At 40.7% G+C, this 18,037-nt stretch overlaps 1 protein-coding gene across 1 annotated transcript in view; it reads left to right on the top strand.

Moving 5' to 3' along the window:
* LOC125085117 (transcription elongation regulator 1-like protein) overlaps positions 1 to 18,037 on the top strand; it is a 44,126-nt gene that overhangs the window by 12,513 nt on the left and 13,576 nt on the right. The window lies entirely within an intron of this gene.

Below are 18,037 nucleotides of genomic sequence, written 5' to 3'. Positions count from 1 at the left end.
CTGCCAAGTAATATGTAGCTGAAAGAGGAACTGAGAGGAAATTTAAAAATATTTAGAATTGAATGTAAGTGAAAGTCAATTTTAAAACTGCCTGTGAAACATAGCTAAAGCCGTATTTGGACGGAAATGTATAGCATTAAAAACGCCTATACTGAAAAACAAGACATTGTCAACAAAATATTAGCAAATTGAATTCAACACATCCAAGGAAGCAGACGCCATGATCAAGCAGGACACGTCGCTGGGACGCAAGGATGGTTCAACATCTGCCGATCGGTAAGTACGACGCGTCGAGTGAGGAGACTGAAGGATGGAAACCTGTGATCCTCCTAACAGGGGCAAGAGAAGCACAACATACAACGTCCTCTCATGACCAAAGGGCTCGATGAGTGGAGGACAGAAGGAACACCCCTCAACATAATTAAGGCCTGTGTGACCAACCGGCAGCGAACGTCACACTCCAGAGTGAGAGGCTGAAGGCTTTTCCCCTAAGATCAGGAACAAAACAAAGGTGTCGGCTCTCACCGCTCTTATTCAACATAGTTCTGGACATCGTGGCTGGAACCATCAGGCACGAGGAAAGAAAATGCACCCAGGTTGGAAAGCAAGGAGTAAAATTGTCTTTATTTGCAGGTGAGGTGATCTTATACAGAGAAAATCCTAACGACTAAGCCAAAATCTGTTGGAACTAATCAATAAATTCAGTAACGTCGCAGGATAAAAAAATCAACAGAATCAGTTGCTCTTCTATTTCCTATAATATATGAAAAAAGAAATAAGGAAATCAATCCTTTTCACAAAAACAAAAACAAAAAAAACCCTAAAATACTTAGAAATAAGTTTAACCAAAAAATGAAAGATCCGTGCTCTGGAAACAACAGGATTTGATGGAAGAGATTGGAGAAGACACAAACAAATGGAAAAACATGCGTCTGTGTTCATGGATCAGAAGAATTAATATTGTTAAAATGTCCACACTACAAAGCCTTACATAGATTCAATGCAATCCCTATCAAAATTCTAATGGCATTTTCCACAGAAATAGAAAAGATCCTAAAATATTTATGGAACCAGGAAAGACCCTGACTGGCCAAGCAGTCCCAAGACAGAAGGAACAAACCTGGAGGCACCACACGTCCTGATTTCAAACTGTAATACAAGCTACAGTAATCACAATGGCATGGTACTGGCATCAAAATAGACTTTGGAAAGCCCCAAAATGAACTCTTGCATATATGATAAACTAGTATTTGACAAGGGAGCAAGGATATTCAGTGAGGAAGAGATAGTCTCTTCAATAAATGGCGCTGGGAAAATTGGATAACCACAGGCAGAAAAGTGAAATTTCATAATATATAAATGTTGAATTACTATGTCTTATATCTGAAACTATTCTAATGTTGTATGTCAACTATAGTTCAATTGAAAAGATAAAATTGGACCTCTGTTTTACAATGCTCACAAAAATTAAAAAGACTTAAGCATGAGACCTCAAACTGTAAAACCCCTTGAAGAAAACAAAGAAAAAAAAACTCCTTGATGATGGTCTTGGCAAAAAGCTTTTGGCTATAACACCAAAAACACAAGCAACAAACGCAAAAATTAAAAAGTGAGACTACGAGGAGTCAAGATGGCGGAGAAGTAGCAGCTGAGACTACTTCGGGTAGTGGGAGATCAGCTAAATAGCTTATCTAAAGATTGCAAACACCTAAAAAGTGAGACTACATGAAACTTAAAAGATTCTGCATAGCAAAAGAAGAAGAAGAAGGAGGAGGAGAAGGAGGAGGAGGAGGAGGAGAAAACGATACAGCAACCTATAGAATGAGAACAAATATTTGCAAATCAGACCTCGGTTAAGGAGTTAATATCCAAAATATATGAAGAACTCCTACAAGTCAGTAACAACAACAACAAGCCATCTATTTTAAAAATGTGCAGAGGAACTAAATTAGACATTTTTTCCAAAGAAGACACGCAGATGACAACAGATGTGCTCTCCATCACTCGGCATCTGGGAAATGCAGATGAAGCCCACGATGAGATGTCACCTCGCACCTGTCAGAATGACCGTGATCCGAAAGGCAGGCACTCTCGGTGGGGACATCATTGGTGCAGCCACGGAGCAAAACAGTATAGAGCTCAACCCTACAATTAAAGGTAGAACTACCCTATGATCCAGCCGTCCACTTCTGGGCATATGGTCACGTGAACTGCAGTCCTGATCTCGAGGCGATACCTGCGCTCCCGTGTTTACTGCGGCGTTATTCACACTAGCCACGATACGGAAAGTCTCAGTGTGTCTTTTAACTGCAGGCACTCATGGACAAGCAGGTGGTAATACACTCTAATACACTCATGCAGTAGCACTCGGCCAGGAAAAAGAAAGGAATACTGTCCTTCTTGACAACACAACGGACCCTGAGGGCATTCTGTGAAGTGAGGTAAGTCAGATGCAGAAAGACAAATACTGTCTGACCTCACTTCCACACAGGATCTATCAAAGCTGAACTCAGAGAAAGAGGAAATTGCTGTCACCAAGGTTGGAGTGGGTTGGGCCAATGTTGGTCAAAGTAGAAACCTGCGGTTGGAAGACGCGCACCTTCCGGGGGTGGGAGGCACAGCTCGGTGACTACAGTCCGCAATGCTGCGTTGTGTGCTTTACAGCCACTCAGAGACCAGTCCTACATTTTCTCATCAAGAAAAGAAAAATGAAGAAAATATGAAGAAAGGTCTGAAATCAATGATCTAAAGCTTCCACCTTAAAAATCTAGAAAGGAGAGAGAGAGCTAATTTACCTGAAACTAGCAGAAGGAAAAAATAGTATTGAAAGAGCAGAAATCAAAGAAACTGGAAACAGAAAAATATAGAGAAAATCAGTGAAACCACTTCTTTCTCCCTTTCCTTCTTTCTTCCTCCCTCCCCCCCTCCCTCCTTTTTTCCCACTTTACCTTCCCTCCCTTCCCCTTTTCCCCTTTCTCCTTTTCTCCCTTTCTTTCTTGAATGGTCAGTATGACTGACAAACCCCTGGCTACAGGGAGTAAGAGAAAAAAGAGGACGCCTGTGTGGCTCAGTCAGTTAAGCATCTGACTTGATCTCTGCTCAGGTTTTGATCTCAGGGTTGTGAGTTCACAGCCCACACGGGGTGCTACACTGGGTGGAGCCTACCTAAAAATAAAAAAAGAGGGACAACACCAATTATTAATATCAGGAATCAGGTGAGAAATATCACTATGGATCTTACTATAAAAATGAAACAGGAAAATATTATAGACTACTTCATAACAGTAAACTCAACAGCTTAGATGACAGAGACAAATTATTTGTGAGTCACAGCTACCTGTGCTCACTCAAGAAGTAGAAAACACGATAGAACCATATATATCAGAAATATTGAATTCATAATTTTAATCTTTCCAAGAGAGAACACTCCACACCCAGACAGCATCAGTGGGGTTCTATCAAATATTTAAGGAAGAAATGATACCAAATTTAAGTAAACTTGTTTGAAAATAAAAGGAGGAATAACATTGCCCTATATTTATTTATTCATTCATTCATTATTCATTCGTTCATTCACCACTCCTCTGATTTGGAAACCAACTAGTGCAAAGAGAGACAATTACAGACCAATATACTTCATAAACAGAGACGCAAATGCCTTCAACATGATAGTAACAACATATAAAACTGATAATACATCATGATCAAGCAGAGCTCTTTCTAGGAAATCAATGCTGGTTCCACATTAGCAAATCAATGTTATTTACTTTATCAAAAGTATAAAGGAGAAAAGCAATATGATCATTTCAGTAGATGCAGAAAATGCATTTGTCAAACTCAACATCTATTCAGATTAAAAAAATAATAAACGAAGCTCTAAGTCAACTAAGAATTTTTTTTGTAGGATTTTTAAATTATTTATTTGAGAGAGAGCAAGGCAGAGTAGAAGCAGGGGGGAGCGGCAGAGGGAGAGGGAGAAGCAGGCTCCCGCTGAGCTGGGAGCAGGATACGGGGATTGATCTCAGGACCCCGGGATCATGACCTGAGCCAAAGGCAGACACTTAACCAACTGAGCCCCCCAGGTGCCCTGAAGTCAACTAGGAATTAAAGGGAATGTCTTCAAAGTAAGAAAGGACATCCTTCAAAGAGTCACAGCTAATGTTGTATTTAGTAGTGAATGTCTGATGTTTTTTGCTCGAAGATGGAGAACAAGGTAAGTGTTTGTGCTCTTCCCATTCCTGTGCGAAATTTTGCCAGAAATCCTAACTTCTGGGTGGAGGCAATGCGATAAGGCAATAAGGCAAAAGGAAAACATTGGGAAGCAGACAAAGTGCCAACAGTATACAGACAAAATGATTGTCATACGACTATCTCAAAGAGTCTACTAAATCTACTAGTTCTCAGGAGTGGGGTTAGCAAGCTGCCGGACACAAGGTTAATGTGAAAATTCAATTGTATTCCTGCATTACGGGTGATGAACAATTGGAATTAAAATAACATAGCAGTATCGTTAAAGCACTCAAACCATGAAGTATTTACAGGTTATTCTAACAGAACACAGGTCCTGAAAACTATGAAACATTGATTGGAGAAATCAAGGGCATTAATAAATGGAGAGATAATTTATATTAATGGGCGAGAAGACTCCATAATGTTAAGATATCAGTCTCTCCAAATTGATCTATAATCGATGTCATCCTAAACAAAATCCCTGTGTGTTGAAATTGACAAGTTGACTCTATCTGGGAAGCTGGAGAAAGGAGAACAGCCATAGTAGTTTTGAACAAAAATGCAGAGGAATCATACGTAACTGATTTGAATGCTTACGATAAAGCTACAGGAGTGGAGGTGTTATATAATTGGCAAACCCATAGGAACAAAGATCAATAGACATAGTGACAGACCTTCCAGAAATAGACACATGCATAGATGGTTAATTTGTTTTTGACAAAGCTACAAAGGCATTTAATAGAGAAAGCTTGCCTTTCCAATAAACAGCTTAGGAACAATTCATCTTTATAATAAACAAAGAGACCCTAAGCAATACTGTACATCATATACAAAAATTAACTGAAAATAGATTATAGACTTATTACAAGACAAAAAACCCTAGAACTTCTGAAAGGAAACATAAAAGAAAAAAATTTTAACCTTGAATTAGGGAAAGACTTCCTAGTTAGGCACAAAAGCCTGAACCATAAAGGAAAATGTACTGCTACATTGTACTTCATCAAAATTACATGTTGTTCATTGAAAGGACTTTTAATAAAGTGAAAAGAAAAATCACAAGGTCGTACAGCCTGGCCACAGCCCATAGATAGATGAGCACAACATATATCTGATGAAGAATTGATATCTGGAATATACAAAGAACTCTCAGAAGTCAGTAATAAGAAGATGGGCAAAATATGTGAGCAGACACATCGCCAGCAAGGATATACGGATGGTGGCTGAGCACATGAAGACATGCTCAGTGCTCTCTACCATTAGGAAAATGCAGACTAAATCCATATTGAGACCCTCCCCGCTTCATATTAGAATAGCTGTAATTGAAACCCTACACAGGTGGTGGCATGTACGTGGGGAGATGTGGGGCAGCTTGCTGGTGGGAATGTGAAAGTTAGGATCACTTTGGAAATCAGTTTGGCAGTTTCTTGTTAACATACCCATGTCCTGTACCCCGTGATCTCACTGCTGGGTATTTACCCAAGAAAAACAAAGAGGCATGTCCACACGAAAACCTATACACAATTGCTCACACTGGCTTTCTTGGTGAGCAACAAACTTGGGGACAATCCACATATCCACTGATTGTTGAATGACTGACAAACCTGGGCACGTCCAAATCATGGCCTATGATCGGGATGGACCTCGGGTGCAAGGCGACCGAATCCCGAAGACGTCACGCCAAGGGAGAGAGCAGGACCAGACACGTGTGTCGTATATGATCCCCTTTTCCTGACGTTCCAGGGAAAGCGACACTGCGGATCCCAAGCTGTTCAGTGGTTTCCAGGGATTAGGGGTGGGAGGGGGTCCTGACTACAGAGGCACAGAGGGCATGGTGCAGGGTTGTGGTCAGTTGTCCGAGGCCGGCATGGCTCCACGTGGAAGAGTGAATTCCACTGTATGTAAATAGTATCTGAACGCGCCAACTCCTTCTTTTTAAGAAGAGTCGTTAGAGACCCCCCCAGTAACACATGCAAAATTCCTGTGATCCTGGTTTGAACAAACCAAACCAAAAAACCGTGAGACAACTGGACACTTAATACAACTAGGTATTAATAATTCTAAGGAGGTCGCGCTGGTCTGGCGCAGCTGTCGGGTGACAGGGTTTTCCGTGCTCACACTTTCCAAAAGAGCCCTCGGCTCCCAGGGCGCGTGTGCTGCAGCCGGTGCGGAGCTGCAGGGGGATCGTGGGCCGTGGCGGAATCGGGGTGGGGTGAGCACCCAGGATGCTGGGGAGGTGGGGACCATCGCACTGGTCTCTATTTCATTACTGCTGGGGCTTTCATAACGAAAATGGAAAAAACAGAGGAAGCGCATTCGAGAAAGCACAGCGGTGGTGCGACCCTGCCTGCCCGCCCCAGCGCAGCGGATTCACAAGTGAGGGTGAGCTGTAAAGAAGCCGGAAGACGAGGAAAAATGAATGAACGAGGCAGAAATAAAATAACCACACGCGACGTGCACCTGTTCCGAGGGGTAGTTCGCGGCCAGTGGTACCTTCCCCCCGGCCCCGGAAACCTACGCCCCCAGTGACGATGGTGCTACCGCGGGCACAGCGTAAGCTCGCTTTCAAGGCATCAGGAAGTTAGAGAAAAATTAGGAAAATGATAAAAACAAAGACAGACATTCATAGTTTTAAAAACAAATACTGATTAAAAAAAACCACCAACAACAAGTCACCCCACTTGTCAGAAAAAAATAAACATATCAGGTGGAAACACTCCTGGTCAATATCAGTATTTCTTTCTTTTTCATCTTTTTCATGAAGTGTTTTCTGGGACATAGTGAGCCCTTCAGCTTGGATCAAGGTGGGGCAGCCTGGTCACAGCCCCCAGTCTCCCGCCTCCTGTGACGGCTGCCGGCTCACAGATCTCACTCACTGTCACAGTCCATCAGAGCTTCTTTCTGAACGTAGAGAATAGCAGTATGCTGGTGTAGATTATAAAGTCAGCTACCCATTTTACCAACGTTTCTCAAAAATACAGGGAAAAAGAGAAGCAAATAAATTACTTAGACAAGGGACGCCTGGGTGGCTCAGTTGGTTAAGCCGATGCCTTCGGCTCAGGTCATGATCCCAGCGTCCTGGGATCGAGTCCCACATCGGGCTCCTTGCTCATCAGGGAGCCTGCTTCTCCCTCTGCCTCTGCCTGCCATTCTGTCTGCCTGTGCTCACTCTCTCTCCCTCTCTCTCTCTGACAAATAAATAAATAAAAAATCTTTTAAAAAAATTACTGAGACAAGCAAATACATTACTACAAGATCTCACTTGTAAAAGTGGCTATAAAAATCCTAAAAGTATTAATGAGAATGTAACAGTACAGTAACAATAACGTGCCAGGATTGACTGGATACATTTCATGGTGGCAGAAATCATGTAATGATAAGAAAGGGATTGGCAACAACATCACATTAGTAGGTTTAATGTGAAAAAATATTCCTTAACTTGATTTGAGGAAGATGTATTGCTTGATAAAATTCAACAGCCACTTAAAACATGAGAAAATGCAAAACTGAAGGGTAAACCCTCCACATAATACCTATTTATCTAAAAGCGGCCGCATCACACAGCAAACATCACTGTCATTCCCATGAAAGTCAGTCACTATGTATCTTTGACTGGGCTGTTTTCTGGAAGTCCCAGCCATTACAATAAGAAATGAAACATAAATATGAAATTCAGCTTGAAGTTTGTATACCTTTATATTTTGAACTCACAACACTCAACCTAAAAATTCTCAGAATTAAAAAGGCAGTTCAGCAAAAAAGATTGATAAGATATAAACATACAAAAGACAGTATGTTTCTTACATGTTGACACGTATTTGCAGATTGCAGCAGGGAAAATGCTGTCTTTGCACACGGAAGATGCACACGGTGCCAGACACAGCCATCGATGGGCCAGGGCCTCAGAACCTTCACTGTGTATGAATCTAAACAAAGGAAATGAAGAATTTGCCAAAACTGGTACTTTTCAACTGAAGAGACTCACTATAGATTTGGATAGGACAACGGAACATCATGAGGATGTCAATTCTCATCTTAGTTTATGGCTATAATAGAATGTTAATTATATTACTTTTATGAAATGTGAGAAAATCATTTTAAAGTGTTGATCAGGGAATACACAGGAGATGGGCAAATATATACCTTTAAAATCTGTCAGACGGATTTAACTTCTTATTCCAAAGCAGCATCACTTTTTAAAATCGGGGTGCTGGTACACTAATCTACATGTGGATTAATGAAATGAGTGTTGACAGAATTGTTATATGGGACGATAGTCCAATGCCGTCATGAAAAACAGACAGACATTAGCAGATGACTCACAGAATAATTATAAATGATCATTATGCAGTGTGTGGTTTACTCATAAGCAATTCAAGGATGCAAATTTAAACCACCAAATATAATATTCCTATTAAATTAGCACAGACTTCCAAAAACCTTGGCTCCGTGTTTGCAAATGTGCAGTATGGTGTGCGCTCATTCTTAACGCTATTAAATGTAGTGTGTAATGGGTCATGCACTGTGACTTTCAGATCTTTTAAGAAAGTTAATATCATTTCAGTGATTCCACCTCTTGGAGAAAGAACAAATACGTGTGTACAGAGAGTCAGTGCATCACTATTCAGAATACTGAAAAGAGGAAATAAAATCTCAAATATCCATGACTAGATAGTTGGTTAGATGAGTTAGGACGTGTCAGTATTAAAAAATAAATAGTCTTCACCATAAATAAAATCAGACGTAGAAGGTTATTTAGACAAAAGGCAATGCTCTGGTTTTGTTTTGGTAAGTTTGAAAGGCAGCTTGCAAAGTGTAGGGACAGGGCGTTCCCAATTTCAAGAGCGCTGTTCACACACACGCACACACACATGCACGCTCACGCACGCACGTACGCGTGCGCGCACACGCACACACACACACGCACACACACACACGCACACACACACACGCACACACACACACGCACACACACACACACTGGTGAAAGCCAAGGAGACTCACCAAATGATCGTACCTATTTCTGGAGGCAGAAATGAGACCTTTTATGTCTAACTATAGAGTATCTTTTATTTTCCATTTTTAAAGATTTTATTTATTTATTTGACAGAGAGAAATCACAAGTAGGCAGAGAGGCAGGCAGAGAGAGAGGAGGAAGCAGGCTCCCTGCTGAGCAGAAAGCCCGACGTGGGGCTCGATCCCAGGACCCTGAGATCATGACCTGAGCCGAAGGCAGCGGCTTAACCCACTGAGCCACCCAGGCGCCCCTATTTTCCATTTTTAAATGAGAAGGTATTTCTTCTATAATCAGGAAAAGGCCATAAAATGCAAGAAAATGCTTCTTTCTCCTTTGTGCTATTGAAGAGGAGACTATTCCCCGCTGCTGGGGCTGTGCATCTGCTGTGCACGACGGGTAGGACCCAACCATGGAGCTGTGTCCACCTGGGTCACAGAGAAGCGGCCGTGCACTGGTGGCGCTCCGTACCCCAGCCCTCGCCCTGTCTGGGGAAGCAGCGGTGCCCCAGTTTGGGGCCCCTGCCTCAGACAGGTGTCTCTTTCTCGTCCTCCTTGGAAACATAGCCCGTGGATCCTTGGGGGACAGCACAGGGGGTGGCACACCTTCCCGACAGTGGTGTCCCCACAGAGCCCTCCCCCGCAGCCGTCTGATCTGCCCCCTCCAGGACTGGGGATGGGTGAGGCCAGGAGAGCAGGATATGTGCAGAGCTCATCACTGCCCGCTGGGACTCAGCCCGGCTTCCTAGGAAACAAGACCGTGAGGTCCCAGCCGTCCATCCCTTGGCCTCAGCTCTCCAACTGGCTGCCTGGGGCCCAGGGATTTCTGCAGTGAGAGCATAATCAGGGATGTCTAGGATCCCCAACTTAACTGAGATGGTTGGGGGCAGCACGCTGCCTGAATTTGATGGGAAACCAGGTATTTTAGTGGAAGATGTGAGTGTGTTTGATTCTTTCGGGAAACAGGAAGCCCTCAAGGGACTTGAGGCTGGCATGACCAGTGCAGGGTCTGCTGTGCACCCGCCAGTATGTTCACACTTCCCTCCAGCCCCAGAGACAACTGCTGGGCGTGTGGGGGAGGTTGTCCAAGAAGCACCGTGAGTTATGCCTTCTGCAGAAAGCCAGAAAAATGCCGGCACAGGAACAACACTCATCCCATGTCGTCCTCTAACGAGTGGCTTGAAAGTGTGCTTTGGAGAAGTGGCATCACAAAGGGCAGGCGGCCTGCATTCAGAATGACTCTGCAGCTTGCTTATGGTACAACCTTAGGGACACTATTTCTCTGTGTAAAGTGGGACTATTTCCAGAATTCAACACATTACTCTGACATGTCAGTAATCCATATACATGCTCATATCCCCATCGCATCTTGGAGGCTGGTGCTGTCCCAGCAGCTTCTCTCCAGACACGGCGGCGGCGGTGCCTTCTTGGAGATCATCGAGTGAAGCAGCTATCCCTCCTGATCACTTTATATTTTCTCTGTGTCTTGACTGTACTTCAAGGCTCCATTTCCAGGAAAATTGGTTGTGCCCCCAGAACCACTGGAATAGTATTCGGCTATCAACAAGAGTTGATAGGTTGCCTAGATAATGAACAAACTAACCAACAAAACTCCTATCTTTTCACACAACTGTGATCTTTTTGTCCTTGAGTGTATGGGGACTTGCCACAAAGTCATGAAATACTTTGTGGAAAGGTGAGAGTTGTAGGTTACAGATTTGATCCTGAATCATTGTATTAGTGCTGAGCCATTCGGGAGATAATGAGGGGAATCTCAGCATTCCGTGGTACGTGTGGACTCTAAAATCCAAATTAGACGTGATCATTCCCTACTTTCTTAGGAGAACTTTCCAGATGCTGGTACCTATTATAAAGCACTATTCTCTTTTGGAAACGTACCATGGACCACTTAGAGAATTTTAAATGTTCTGGTACTCATATTTAATGAAGTGTAATGAAACCGGTGAAATTAATTTTACTTAATTTTATTTAGCCTCACCTATGCAGAACACTGTCATTTCAACATGTAATTGGTATAAAATATTAATGGGATATTTTTCTCCTCCTCCTCCTCTTCCTCCTTCTTCTTCTTCATTTACATTGTCTTGATATTTTTTGTATTGTATTTTACATGCATAGCACACCTCAGTGCGGACCAGCCAGTGCCTGGTGGCCTCGCGTGGCTAATGTCCCCTTTGTGGGACAGGGCAGCACAGGAAGATAAGAACCAAGCACATCGGAAGACACCTTAAAGATCCCTTCCTCAGGATGTTTTATAGAACAGTTAGTCAATAAAGTGTGAAGACAGCATTTTAAAGAAATTTGCCGGATGCCCATTCCACAAACAACTTGAATTCAAATGTGACCTTTCTATGTCTATGATCTTATAAAAATAGTTAAGGCACCAATTCTATCCTACATCTAGAATACTTAAAAGGTAATAAGCGTGTATAATTTATATGCACAAATGGTTTGCCTTTCATTTGAGCACATTTCATTTTTCCCAATGGAAGAATTATCCATATCTGTTAGGTGTGCAGAATTTGGAAACTCCAAAATGTAGAAGGAAGGAAAAAAAGTCACTGGAGGCTGCAGGATGGGTTTCCAAGCAGCTACTATGTTGCCGCAATAGTGTAGCTACCGTTTTGCATTCTACTCTGACTTAATATTTTAATATGCATTTCTCTGTGATCGAATACATTAGGAAATGTTACCTTTAATAATATTTTTCAAAATCCAGCTGACAAATCAGAGTTTACTTAACATAAATGCACAGGGAACACTATTTCCACATCTTTACTGTGCGTACAATTTTTTTTAGGCATTTAGCATCGCTTTTTCCTAAGTCCCCAGACTTCGTAAAGGCCTCTCAAGCCAAGTTGTCACCACCTTTCACTTGCTTTAGAGAACACAAGATTGCCTTGCGAGAACCACACAAGTATTGATCATCAGGAAAAGGATCTGTTTCTTCCTTCCACTCTCATGCTTTTTAATTTCACTTTTAAAAATTTTATTTTTGCCTTTGGTGTCTAGAACTTTAATGCAGTGACTAATACAGCAATGTTGGTAGACACCCTGGGCCATCCACATTTTGAAGGGAGTCTTTTAATCCTTTCCATTAACACTGAAGTGTGTTGCGGCTTTTATTAATTACCCGTTATGGGACTTAGGATAAGTTCCTGCTGTTCCTAGTTTGCTAGTGGTTATTGCTTGTTATCATAATTGAGAGGTAAATTTTTTTCAATTTTTTCTATTAAGATAATCACAGTTTTTTCATTTTAATTTGTTATTTTAGCATATGCTAGTAAAAAGATTCATAATGTTAAATCACTGGCAATCCTTGGATAAACCCGAGTTCTTCACTGTGAATTGCTTTTCTCTACAGATGGCGGTGTTGTTGTTACCCCCTTGTTTCGGGTGCTTGGTCTTTTCTCCTGATTCGCTCTTTCTTTTCTTCCACTTTGCTCACCTGGTTTAGTGTGGATGTTGTATTGTCTTCAGAGAATAAACTGAGAAGACGACCCTCTTTTGCAATTCTTTGGGAGGGTTTTACATTAGAATGAGATACTCCTTAAAAAAACAGTGTTTAGGACTTGCCAGTTAAATATAAGATCCTATTTTTTCATTTTGGAAAGATTTTAAGCACCTGATTTAATGTATTTATTTGCCTTACGACTGTTCCTGCTTTCTGCCGCTTATTCCTGTAAGGATCAACGTGTTATAGACATTTTTCCTAGAAATCATACTTGCATTTACATGTTCAAATTGGTTTTGGCATACCATAGTTTATTAATAGTAAATTAATAATAATTTACTTATTGTTTTAATATTCTATACTAATAGTTTTGTCTTTTTAAACATATAATGTTTCCATTTATTTAAAAACAGTTTACTTGTTCAACTTCACTAGAGATTTGTCCATTTTATTCGAACTCCAAAGAAACAACTTTTGCTCTTTAAAAATACTTTCTATAGATATTTTTATACTCATTTATTTCTGATTTTACCTCTAGTTTCTTCCATTGTCTTTGGATTCGTTCAGATTTTTCTTTTGGTAAATCCTTAAGTTATATATTTGCACATTAATTTTGTCTTTTTTTTTTTTAAAGATTTTATTTATTTATTTGACAGAGAGAGAGATCACAAGCAGGCAGGGAGGCAGACAGAGAGAGGAGGAAGCAGGCTCTCTGCAGAGCAGAGAGCCCGATGTGGGGCTTGATCCCAGGACGCTGGGATCATGACCTGAGCCGAAGGCAGAGGCTTTAACCCACTGAGCCACCCAGGCGCCCCTTGTCTTCTTTTTTAATAGAAGATTTAAAGCCACACATTTCTCTCTACATATCATTTTCACTGCTTTCCATAAATTTGTAAGCCATTTTGTCATTCACTTTTATAGATTTCGCATTTTTATTGTAATTTTATGTCTCACGGATTTTTAGGATATATCTGTTTAATTAATTTTATCATTTATAAGTTTTGTCCTTTTCTTTCTGTTATTCATTTATAATTTAAATAACTTGTGGTCGGATATGTGGCCTATACAACAATGATTCTCTTGAACCTCACTGAGATTTGCTTTATGGCCTAATACCTATGTCGAGATGGATCAGAATGTGCTTTGGTTAATGGTGGACACTAGGTTCCTTATGTGTGCATTTGAGTAAGCTTGATAATTACATTGTTTACAGGATTTTCCTCTTGAAACTATTTGAGAAACATAGGATTAAATCTAGTACTGTGGTGGTAGATTTCCCCAATTCTACTACTCCCATAAATTTTGACACTTTTTCATTAGGTTTATTCATATTTTGAGTTATTCTGTTTTTATGGTGAATTTTACATTTTTACTGATAATGTGGTCACTTCCTCCACACTCAGGGCTTTGTTCTTATAGTGCTCTCGCTCATTACCTGTTTCACGGTAGTGTAATGCACTGGCACTCTTTTCTTCTGCTCGCCTATGTCTTTTTCCGTAGCTTTGCTGTCAACCCTTCTGTGAATCCTTTCAATTTAAGTGTACCTTTTTAAAGCATTGAATAGGTGGATTCTTTTCCAATTAGCAACCTGTTGTTAACTGCTCAGTTGGTTGGTTTACCTCTGTTTTGGTATTTGTCTCTCTGGACTTTGCTTTACCATCTTAGGTTTGCATTACTATTTTCCTAATTCTTCTCTTCTCATAGCTTACATTTATTTGCCATGAATTTAATTTTTTATTTAAATATTCCATTTTCTGCTATTGTTTGGAATTTATACACTCTATTTCTATTATTTAAAAATACTCTTTAAAAAAAAAGTTTTGTTTATTTATTTAGGGAGAGGGAGAGAGAGTGGGAGGAGGAACAGAGCAAGAGGGAGAGAGAATCCCAAGCAGATTCCCCACTGGGCACAGAGCCCAATGTGGGACTCAGTCTCATGACCCTGAGATCACAACCTGAGCTGGAATCAAGAATTGTACACTCAACCAACTGAGCCATCCATGTGCTCCTCTATTATTTAAAAATTCTCTTAAATTTATGCCATCAACAGTTAACTTAAAAAGTCCAAAGTTGAATATTATCTTGCCGTTATTGTCCTAAACAACATAAGGGCATTGTCATAATTTAATACTGACCATCCTTTTCTACCTACTTTCTCCAAGTTAGGTGCTTATATTGTTCATTACTCAGTTTTTTTTTTAAGCACATTTATCATTATTATTGCTCTTCATACTCATTACCTATTTGACTTTCCTAAGACAATCCTTCCAGGATCATTTCTCTTTTTTGTTAAATCCCAAGAATTTTTTTAAAGTGAAGGTCAGCAAGTAGTAAAATCTCTTGTTTTTGCCTATCTGAAAAAACTACTAATTTTCCTTCATTTTTGAAGGGTGGGTTTTCTGGCTGATGGCAATTCTTTTCTCAAATCTTTACAACTACTATTCCAGGAATTTATGAGATCTATTTATTTCTGCAAAGTTTTCCATTATTCTTGATGGTGTTCCATGTAGGGGATCTATCTTTCATCTCTGGAGGTTGTTAAGATTTTTGTCTGACTTTAGGATTTACAATTTCATCACAATGTGTCTGGCTGTGGTGCTCTTAAAAATTCCTAACTCACTGAATGTTATGCTTCTGAGGCTTTGCGTCTTTCATCATTTCTGGGACATCCTTCAAATGCTGCCCTTCTGTTGCTTCTGAAATGTCGATAAGAAATATTTTCAGCTTTATTACTTTACATTTTTTACCTTTCCTTTCATGCTATTTATCTCTTTGCTCTTTATGCTGTGCTCTGGGCAATTTCCTCGGGTATATTTTCCAGTTGCTAAGTCTCTCTTCATTGGTCTCTAATATTCTGTTTCAGCTTTCTACGATGTGTTTTATTTAATCATTTATAATTTAATATTTAGAAATCCCATTGGCTTCTTTTTGAAAATCTGCTTCATTGCATATAGTGTCTTCATCCTTGATCCTCTTGAGAACATGGTACACACAATTATTTTATATTCTGTGTATGAAATTCCAATATTGCTGGTCTTTGAGGATCCAGATTTGTTGCTTGTTATTTTTGATGGGCATCACCCACAATTATTTGCTTCTCATTTGATTTGGTGTACTTTAATCATGATGTTATTGCTTTGTTATAATATGTAGAATGGCAGTGGTCCTGACTTTGTTGTGCTTTCCTCTAAAGAGGTTTTTTTTTTTTAAGATTTTATTTATTTATTTGACAGAGAGAGAGAGAGAGAGAGATATCACTAGTAGGCAGAGAGGCAGGCAGAGAGAGAGGGGGGAAGCAGGCTTCCCCCTGCACAGAGAGCCCAATGTGGGGCTCGATCCCAGGACTCTGAGACCATGACCTGAGCCAAAGGCAGAGGCTTAACCCACTGAACCACCCAGGCACCCCTAAAGAGGTTTTATACTTACTTCTGCAGAAATAAGGGGTGCCACTAACCCAGGATGAGATCAGTCCCCCATGAATATACAACTCCTGCCCAATTCTAAACTCCTAGACTCCACCATCCCATCTAACCACAAGCCAGCCTCCAAGAATGCCCCGTGGTATCCTACCCTTCCCGTCTGCCATTGTAGACCTGAGGCCAAATTCTTCCTGGTAGTGAGAAGAGATGCAATCTTTGGAGACCACTTCTACTATTGGCAACTTTAGGAAAGCATCCTAAAGTGGAGTTTATCAGGACTGTCCTTTCCAGTGACAGGAGAGTCCTTTAGTTAGAATACTAACTCATCACACTGTTGGGGATATAAGTCAGCTCAAACTCTCTGACTGAGAAGACCAGCCAACTCAGTGGCCCATATCCATTTATGTCTGTAATTGTGTAATATCTATTCCTCCAATAGAGTACATTTTTTTTTTCTCACACTGGATACCCTCGTGGTTGGATAGCCAGGCAGAGTGTCATAGATTTCTCTCGAAGTACAAAATCACGAGCACTGTTTTTCAATCAAAAGTTAGGTTCAAGACTTATAAGGAATGAACTTATGAGACACAATGTTTTTGATAAAAGTTAAATACTCAGCTCGCCCGACCATAGTTTTCTTCCTTTAAACATTCAGTGTCAGCATCACGCAGGTGAGAAGGGAGTTCTTCGGGAGCAAAACCCTGTTTGGTTTACTGCTGGGTCTCTAGGGCCCGGCAACGCGTCTTGCCTCTAATGAGTGCTTGGAAATATTAGACAAGGATCAATACCCCAAGGATGGATTGAGCACCTACCACCTACCATGCTCTGGGGGATAGATGGGAAACCAAAAGGTTAAAAGGTCGGTTTCTGTAGGTCTTACATTCTAGCTGATTTTGTTAACATTTTAGTGTGTCACTTTTTGTATGCATAGATTAAAATACCCTTGGTGGAAACTTTTCAGATAGGGAGACCCAGACTTTCTGGTACAACACCCAAGGATATTTTCACTGGTTTCTGTAATGAAGACTCACTTCCCTCCTGCTTATCGGGTAGTATCGACCCTGCAAATTAAAACAAACAACAGGAAAACTGCACCAGGAATCCTAAAATTGATGCTTGTTTCTAAAATTCCCTGCGATCATTGTTAAATCTGTTGAACTCATGTCAGTGTGATTTCAGTGAGAATTCTGAGAAACTTTCAAGCGTTAGACCTGAGCATCTAACTCTTCTGTGTGCTCCGGGAGGCGGGGTGGTCAGTTCTTTGCAAGTGGCTCTGCGGAAACATAGATTTTCATTTGTCTTGGACAATATTTACTTTTAGATACCGAAATTGCTAAGAAGGGGCAGACCAGGTGTTTTGGACCATGAGATTAATGCAAACCTGGTTTTCTTTTCAAGGAAAAGCAGACCAAGTCACTAATAGGAATTAAGGATGGAGGCTTGAGAGAGTTTGTGTGAATGAGCTCCCTGGAGGTTAAGCCTCAAGAGCTTCAAGTCAGATTTGCTTTTGGAAAGAATAAATATCTGAGTGTTCTCCAGTGCCCAGTCCTTGTTTCTTCTTGTGATAATGACCTGGTGGTCCTGAGTTTTATTTAGGAAGTTGCAAAATCCTCGTACCTCGCTACATTAATATAAATGCCTTTTACCTAAACAATACATTATTCACTCATTTAAGGAAAATAAGTATTCATTTCAGGTAACATTATCTTCAATACAGTGGATTTTTTTAATTGGAAATGAACCTTGAATCTCTTCTGATCTAATTAGCCTATTTGCATTCATTCTTCATGTTGGAGAGACAAGCCTGCATAGCAGATTTCCTTCTGCAGTGTGGGGGAACGTAGGGCATCCTTCAGATGCATTTCTGCAAGACCTTGCTCATAAGGGACACCCAAAAAATGCC

Source organism: Lutra lutra, chromosome 14, assembly GCF_902655055.1.
Source record: "Lutra lutra chromosome 14, mLutLut1.2, whole genome shotgun sequence".
NCBI lineage: Eukaryota > Metazoa > Chordata > Mammalia > Carnivora > Mustelidae > Lutra > Lutra lutra.
Note: the sequence above shows the minus strand (reverse complement) of the source record. Positions and strands in the feature narration are given on the sequence as shown.